The sequence below is a fragment of the Pipistrellus kuhlii genome, unplaced genomic scaffold (genome assembly GCF_014108245.1).
Source record: "Pipistrellus kuhlii isolate mPipKuh1 unplaced genomic scaffold, mPipKuh1.p scaffold_m20_p_19, whole genome shotgun sequence".
Lineage (NCBI taxonomy): Eukaryota > Metazoa > Chordata > Mammalia > Chiroptera > Vespertilionidae > Pipistrellus > Pipistrellus kuhlii.
The window spans coordinates 3,137,311-3,145,440 of NW_023425504.1; positions in this window are offsets into that span (position 1 = coordinate 3,137,311).

Genomic DNA, 8,130 nt, shown 5'->3' on the forward strand with positions numbered 1-8,130 from the left:
GAGAGATACTTGCAAAAAAAAAAAAAAAAAGGAAAAGAAACTAGAACACCAACTTACACCATACACAGAAATAAACTCAAAATGGATAAAGGACTTAAACATAAGGCAGGAAACCATAAAAATCTTAGAAGAAGATATAGGAAGCAAGATAGCAGACATCTTTACTGATACAGCTTTTAGGGAAAAGGAAAAACAAATGAGAAAATAAATAAATTGGACTACATTAAAATTAAAAAAAAATCATGCCCAGCAAAGAAGCTGTCAACAAAACAACAAGAAAGCCTGCTGCATGGGAGAGCATATTTACTAATATTATCTCCACATTTAAACTCCACATTTACAGGGAACTCATACAACTTTACAAAAGGAAGGTAGATAAACAATCCAATCAAAAAAATGGGCAAAGGACATAAACAGACACTTTTTGAAAGGACATTCAGAAAGCCAAAAGACATAAAAACATGCTCAATGTCACTAATCATCTCAGAGATGCAAATCAAAACAACAATGAGGTACCATCTCACACCTGTTAGAATGGCTATCACGCTGTGTAACAGGACCATGAAGGCAGAATCGGCTGAGTCCAGATGTGAGGATTCTACAAACGCATGGCCCCATTTGTTCTCCAAATACGTGGCGACTAGAAGACCCCTGAACCGATGGAGGGAGACCTAAGACACAGCAGTCAATGCCACGTGTGGGCTTTGTTTGGGTTCTGTGGAGAACAATTATGAGACATCGGTGGATTTTCTAAACAACTGGTGAAAATCGTGGACAGTCTGGGTATCACAAGGCAGTAAGAAACAACAGTTACTCTTGTTGAGTGGGGTAATAGTCTTATCTGATAAAGAGGCTTACTGAAGTATTAATAAGTAAACTTATAAGAAAAAAAAAAAGAATGGCTATCATCAACAAATCAACGAAGTCAAGTGGTGGCCATAATGTGGAGAAAAAGGAACCCTCTTGTATTGCTGGTGTGAATGCAAACTGATGCAGCCACTGTGGAGAACAGTATGGAGTTTCCTCAAAAAATTAATAATGGAACTCCCATTTGACCCAGTAATCTCACTTCTAGGACTATATCCCAAGAAAACAGAAACACCAATCAGAAAGAATATATACGCCCCTATGTTCATAGCAGCACAATTTACAATAGCAAAGATTTGGAAATAGCCTTATTGCCCATCAGCACATGAGTGCATTAGAAAACTGTGGTATAACTACACAGTGAAATACTATCTATACTAATAATCTATACTAATAAAAGTATAATATGCTAATTAGACTATATAGACCAGACAAAAAGTATATACAAGATTTTTTTTTGCTTGGAAAAAAAGTCATGTAATCCAATGAATCATGTTTCAAGTTGAATCATGAAGGTGGCAAAGTGAGAATTTGGTGGCAACAGCCTGAAAGCATGCACGCTGCATGTATGTGGTGGCTGTGATGGCAGGCAGCTGCAGTGGCTGGCAGTGACAGTAGCAACAGAGTGCAGAGTGATGGATGTGGATGTGGTGCCTTCCCCTGTTTGGCCTGGTCACCTCCTGCAGTGGGAGGCCATAGGCAGCAGCATTGCTGGAGTGATGGGGGTGACACATTCCTATGGTTGGCCCAGGTTGCCTCCTGCAGAGGACATCCCTTGAGGACTCCTGCATTATAGGACAGGCCAGGTGGGGGGTAGCCCCCCCCCCAGTACATGAATTTTCATGCACCTAACCTCTAGTGCTGCTATAAAACAAAAGGAACTTTTACCATTTGCAACAGCATGGAAGGAACTGGAGAGCATTATGCTAAAAGAAATAAGCCAGTTGGAGAAAGATAAATATCACATGATATCCCTCATATGTGGGATATAATAACTGATAAACAAAATAGATCCAGAGACAAGGTAACACTGGACAGCAGTCTAACCTCAGAGAGAAGGCAGGGGAAGGGGGTTGGAGATCAACCAAAGGACTTGTACGCATGCTTATTAGCATTAACAATGGACACGGACACTGGGTGGTGGGGGCTTGTCTTGGGGGTGGGAGTGGCTGGTGGGGGCTCAATCAGGGAAAAAGGATACATATGTAATACTTTAAATAATAATAAAAAAACCCGGGAATGAATTTATGATATCATAAATATGGTGGTAGGACCAGTGTACTAGTTGTGGTGATAAGGGGCCAAAGTTTCTCAGTTGTGGATTTAGAAGAGGTCTGAAAACAGGGAGACTTAATCAGTATTAGCGCAGGTTCAGTAACATGCATGTTTGGGAATATCCTGGGAAAGAAGGAAGGGTCTTATTTTAGATAATACTGGGTTACTAATGATAACCTATGACAAGTTATTAGTTATTCATTATTAGTATCAGGTTTGTTTGTGTGTGTTTTTTTTAAGGGGGAGGGATTTAAAAAAACACACACAAATTCTCAGGATTATTTCGCTCTTATTTCAGTGACTTTTTAATGAGGCTTTAATCAAATAATCTCTTTGAAACATTACTTAGCACATTATAAACATCCAGATATTAGTTACTCAATAATTAAAGCCCTTGCCTAGTAGGCATAAAATGAATTTCTGCTAAATCTGGAAGCGAATTGGGAGACCTTATAGCTTGTGCTGTCTTCCATCTTTACTAAGGAAAACATTTCTGGAGTAAAGATAACTCTCCTTAGGTGTACCACAGTTCCCTCTCTATTTAGGAACTGGACAGATGATTTCTGACAATATAGAGAGTATTGGGAAGGTTTCAGCATCACCAAGGGGAAGCTGAATTGGAAGGCTCCTGGTTGCCCAGCATTGCTCTTAACACTATAGTTAGACTTAAGAGCTCTTTATTAATTAATAGAGATAAAGGGAAGCGAGTCTCTTTAGGATTCTGTCTTTTGGTTACTTGTATTGCATTGGAACATACACAGTGGAATTCTATCTATACTAATAATCTATACTAATAAAACTATAATATGCTAATTAGATTATATAGAACAGACAAAAAGAATAAGCAAGATGTTTTTGCTTGGAAAAAAGTCATGTGATCCAATGAATCCAATAGCTAAGATTTGGAAACAGTCTAAGTGCCCATCAGCAGATGAGTGGATTAAAAAATGGTTGGTACATCTACACAATGGAATACTATGCTGTGGTAAAAAAAAAAAGAGTTTTTACCATTTGCAACAACATGGATGGAGATGGAGAACATTATGCTAAGTGAAATAAGCTAGGCAGAGAAAGATAAATATTACATAATCTCACTCATTTGTGGAATATAATGAACAACATAAACTGATGAAAAAAATAATAGATCCAGAGACAGAGAAACATCAATCAGAACGTCAAACCTCAGGGAAAGTAGGGGACAGCGAGGGTAAGGGGGAGAGATCAACCAAAGGATTTATAAGCATGCATATGAGCCTAATTAATGGACACAGACAACAGGGGGATGGGACATGAGTGGGGGGGGGGTTATGGGGGAATAAGGACACATATGTAAAATAATAATTTAAAATTTTTAAAAATAAAATTAAAAAAATAAATATAAGTGCATTTTCTTTTATAATTTTCTTAATAATGTTCTCTTTTCTCTAGTTTACTTTAATTAATAATATAATGTATAACACTTATGCAAAATATGTTAATTAAACTGTTTATGTTATTTATAAGGTTTTCAGGCAACGGCAGGCTACCGTGTTTCCCCGAAAATAAGACATCCTCCTAAAATAAGACCTAGCGCATGGAAAGATAAGACATCCCCTGAAAATAAGACCTAGCGCAAGTTTGGGAGAAAAAATTAATATAAGACACTCTCTTATTTTCGGGGAAACAGGGTATTAATAGTTTTGTTTAGGGGTAATCAAAAGTTTATGTGGATTTTTGACCATGCATGGTATCAAGACCTTTAGCTACCACATTGTTCAATTATTTACTGTATTTTGCTTTCAGAGAAGCTTCCCTGTGCAGTAAAGATTCTGTCAGGTGTCTGTATTGTGTGTATTCAAATCACTTTGTGCTTATTGTATGGTATTGCAGTTGCTTATTATATCAGTCAGTGCTTGTCAGAAAAAGACATCATTGCGAGTATTTTAAGTAGGAGATTCAACATAAGAAATTAGTTGCTTACTGATAAATTCAAAGAGATGGAGGAAAGAATGTCACAAATACTACTACTACATTTCAGGTTCAATTTCAGCTTTCAGGAATCAAGAACTTACTGCTTGCTCCCCCTAATCTCATGCATGCCTTCTTGCAGGTCAAGGAACAGGAAACAACTGTTAAATATTACCACAACTCTCATGAAGGACTGAGGTTGGTTACTCCTGTACAAGTACCTATAGGTTACTACAAAAATCTAGAGTCTGTTAAAGGTGCTGGTGTCTGCTTGCTGTTCCATAAAAAGGATGGTATGGCTTGTTTCTCTTCTGCCTTATAAATGTCAAGTTATGGTTCACAATCGCAGAACCTAAGCCTCTAGCAAGGGAACCCAGAAAAAATAGTTTCTAATATTGCATTCCCTGTAATTCATTGGAAGTTGGTACCATTCCAATCATTCTTTTATCTGATACTCCATCAGAACTGTGAATTCTGTGAGAGTAAGTACTTTGTGCCTTCCTATTATTTCCCCTTAGGACACATTCAAATGTCTTGCCCAATGAGTATTGATGTAATAAAAGGATATGTAGGTCTTTCCATTTCATAGATATATTATAGACATTATTGTTTATAAAATGAAAATTAATTATAATCTAGATTCTGTTTTAAGCATATAAAGCTCTTTATGATTTGTTATATTGATATTTTAATGCACTATTATACACAGACACTGTGCTAAGTCTCTTTACCTGAATGACTTCATATAATCCTTAATATAGCTCTATAAAATAGATTCTATCATCTCAGTTTTATAGATGGATAAATGAAGATTTAGAAATTAAGTAATTTATCCAAGGTCACAAAGTTTTTAAAGGGTTAAGCTGTGTTTGAAACCAAGGATGTCTTATTCCAAATCTATTCTCCACTATACCATCTCCAGCTCAGATAATTTGAAGAACTTGGCCTGATGACATTTTATTGATTTGTGAGATACATTTATGACATTTTTACTTTAAAAGTCCTTCTAGATTCTCACATTGCATCAATTTAAATGGTGTGTCTCTTGCATAACAAAGGGATTCTCCTAGATATTTTTTTAAAGAAGGACCAAACATACTTGGAAATTGCCCTTTTTGTAGTCCAAAGTGATTACAAACTCATTTTAAATGTTTCCTAGTTAAATATGAGATGTCTAGTTAAATTTGAATTTCATATAAACAACATATATCATTTCAGTATAAGTATCTTCCAAATATTTCATGGAGCATTTTTATACCAAAAACCAAGCATTAATTTAAATTCAAGTTTATTAGCTTCCTTGTAATTTTATTTTATTTTTTAAATATATTTTATTTATTTATTTATTGATTGATTGATTGATTTTTATTGATTTTTCACAGAGAAGAAGAGAGAGGGATAGAGAGTTAGAAACATCAATGAGAGAGAATCATCCATCAGCTGCCTCTTGCACACCCCCTACTGGGGATGTGCCCGCAACCAAGGTACATGCCCTTGACCAGAATTGAACCTGGGACCTTTTAGCACGCAGGCCAACACTCTATTCACTGAGCCAAACCGGTTTTGGCATAATTTTATTTATAATATCTCAAAACTGAACCTCATTAAAAGCCACATTTGTTAATGTAACCCATTCCATTTATTAGATATCACAGTTTACTTAGCACTTTTATCACCTTTAACTTATTTAATGCCCACAACAAATTTATGAGAAATAAATTATTTACTCTATAAATGTAACTGAGGATGTTGGGCTCAGAACAGTTAATAAATATTTCCATGATTATATAGCTCATTAGTAGTAGAATTGGGGTATACAGGCAGTTATGTCGGGCTTGATGTATGTCATTTTGTGGTTAAGTCACCATCTCCCATATATATCTATATATCTATATCTATATCTATATCTATATCTATATCTATATCTATATCTATATCTATATCTATATCTATATGTATCTATATCTATCTATATCTATCTATATCTATTATATATCTATATCTATATCTATATCTATATCTATATCTATATCTATATATCTATATCTATATCTATATTTATATCTATATATTTATATCTATATCTACATCTATATTTATATCTATATCTATAGATATAAAGTTCTGTCATTTCGACGTATATACATATGTGCTTTATTTTTTTATTATTTATTTACCACAAGTAAAGGTCAGGAATTGTTATCTTTCTTTAATATTTTTACTGTTTCACTTCATTACTGCTGTGTATGTGCTCCATGTGAGTGACATAGGTGCTTATGTAGGTGGGTTCTGACTTATGTCAAAAATCGCATTATGTCGCACCATAGGTAGGAATGGATCTCCAATGTATCCTGAGGACCTACTGTAAAGCTAAATGTGCTTCACTCCTTGTTTTGTTTTCTCTCCTTAACTAGCCTTCAAAAATAAGCTCACGTATCACCTTCTTTTGGAAACATATCCAAACTACTCCCTAGCAAAGTCAAATTTGTTGCAATCTCTTTTATGCTGCCATAGGTATTTGCACATTTCATTATTAGATGAAATGCATTGCTCAATGATTGTTTATATGTTGTTCTTACTGCCAAAAATGCACTTCCTTAAAGAATTTGATAAGCAGAATAATGGCTCCCAAGAGATGTTCACAGCCAAATCCATGCACCTGTGAATTACATGGCAAAATAAACTTTGTAGATGTGATAAAGGGTAAGGACTTTAAGATAGAAGAATTATCTTAGTCTTCCAGATAGGCCCAATCTAATCATTTACATCATTAAAATTCAATAATCCTGTGATCAGAGAAGGATGCAATAACAATGGTAGATGAGGTGTCAAAGAGATGCAACTTGTTGGCCCTAAAGACGGATGAAGTGGGTCACCAGCTAAGAAATGCAGACTACTTCTAGAAGCTGGAAAAGATAAGAACACAGACATTCCCCTAGAACTACCAGAAGAAAACAGCCCTTAGACACCTTGATTTTAGCCCAGTAAGACCCATTTCAAACTTCTCATTCCCATAAGTTAATAAATTTGTGTTATTTAAAGCTAGCAAGTTTGTGGACATTTGTTAAAGAAGTAATAAGAAACTAAAAGAAATAGTTACCATATCTTAGTCACTGTTGTATTACCTATAAATAGCAAAGTACTAAACAAGCACTAATAGGTGCTCAGAAATTGTTTTCTGTACAAATAAATGAAAATTACACTGCTTCATTTTCAGAACGTTATGAATAATGAACCACTCAACTAGGGTTTTGGGAAGAGAAATGATCTCTAAGTATCTTCCCTGAGCTAATGAGAGTAAACTACCTTCTCTACTCCTTGGCCCAATGAATGAGTATTACTATGAATATTGAAAACAGGGAGCAATGAATAATGACTCCTGAACAAGTTTTTATATCTTCTTAGCTGTGGTTGTGATCTTGAAAAGAGACCTCACCATACTTTCAGCAATAATAAAATAACTACCATATTTTCAATTATTACTAGAATAGTTGTAAAACTTTGGTGTGCATTCAAATGACTTACAAGGCCTGTTTAGAGTTGCATATCCCTGGGTCTAGTCTTTAGAGATTTTGGTTCAACAGGTCAGAGATGGAGACCATGTGATTCCATGGACCATACTACACCCATACTCCCTAGGACTATATTGTGCAGAAGAATATATATTTCACTTCCCTTAATATTATCTTCTTGTTCCTGCAAATTGTCATGGGCAGAATTGTTTTGATCCTGAGAGCAACTCTGATACCAATTACACTCCTAAGTAAGAGAGCAAACGTGAGGGGAATCACTCCAAATTTTTAATGCATTCGCTATCATGAAAGTATCTGGAGGTCAAGGTAATCTAAGAGAAAATGCATAAATACATTTTAGAATTTATCTATTAAGTGATCTTGCACCATGAACATAAACTGTAAGGAGAATTTCTCAGAGGAGTTTATTATGGCATCTTGAAACCAGAAAATAATAAAGATAGCTAGAGAGTAGCTCTTCTCTCTCTCTCTCTCTCTCTCTCTCTCTCTCTCTCTCTCTCTCTCTCTC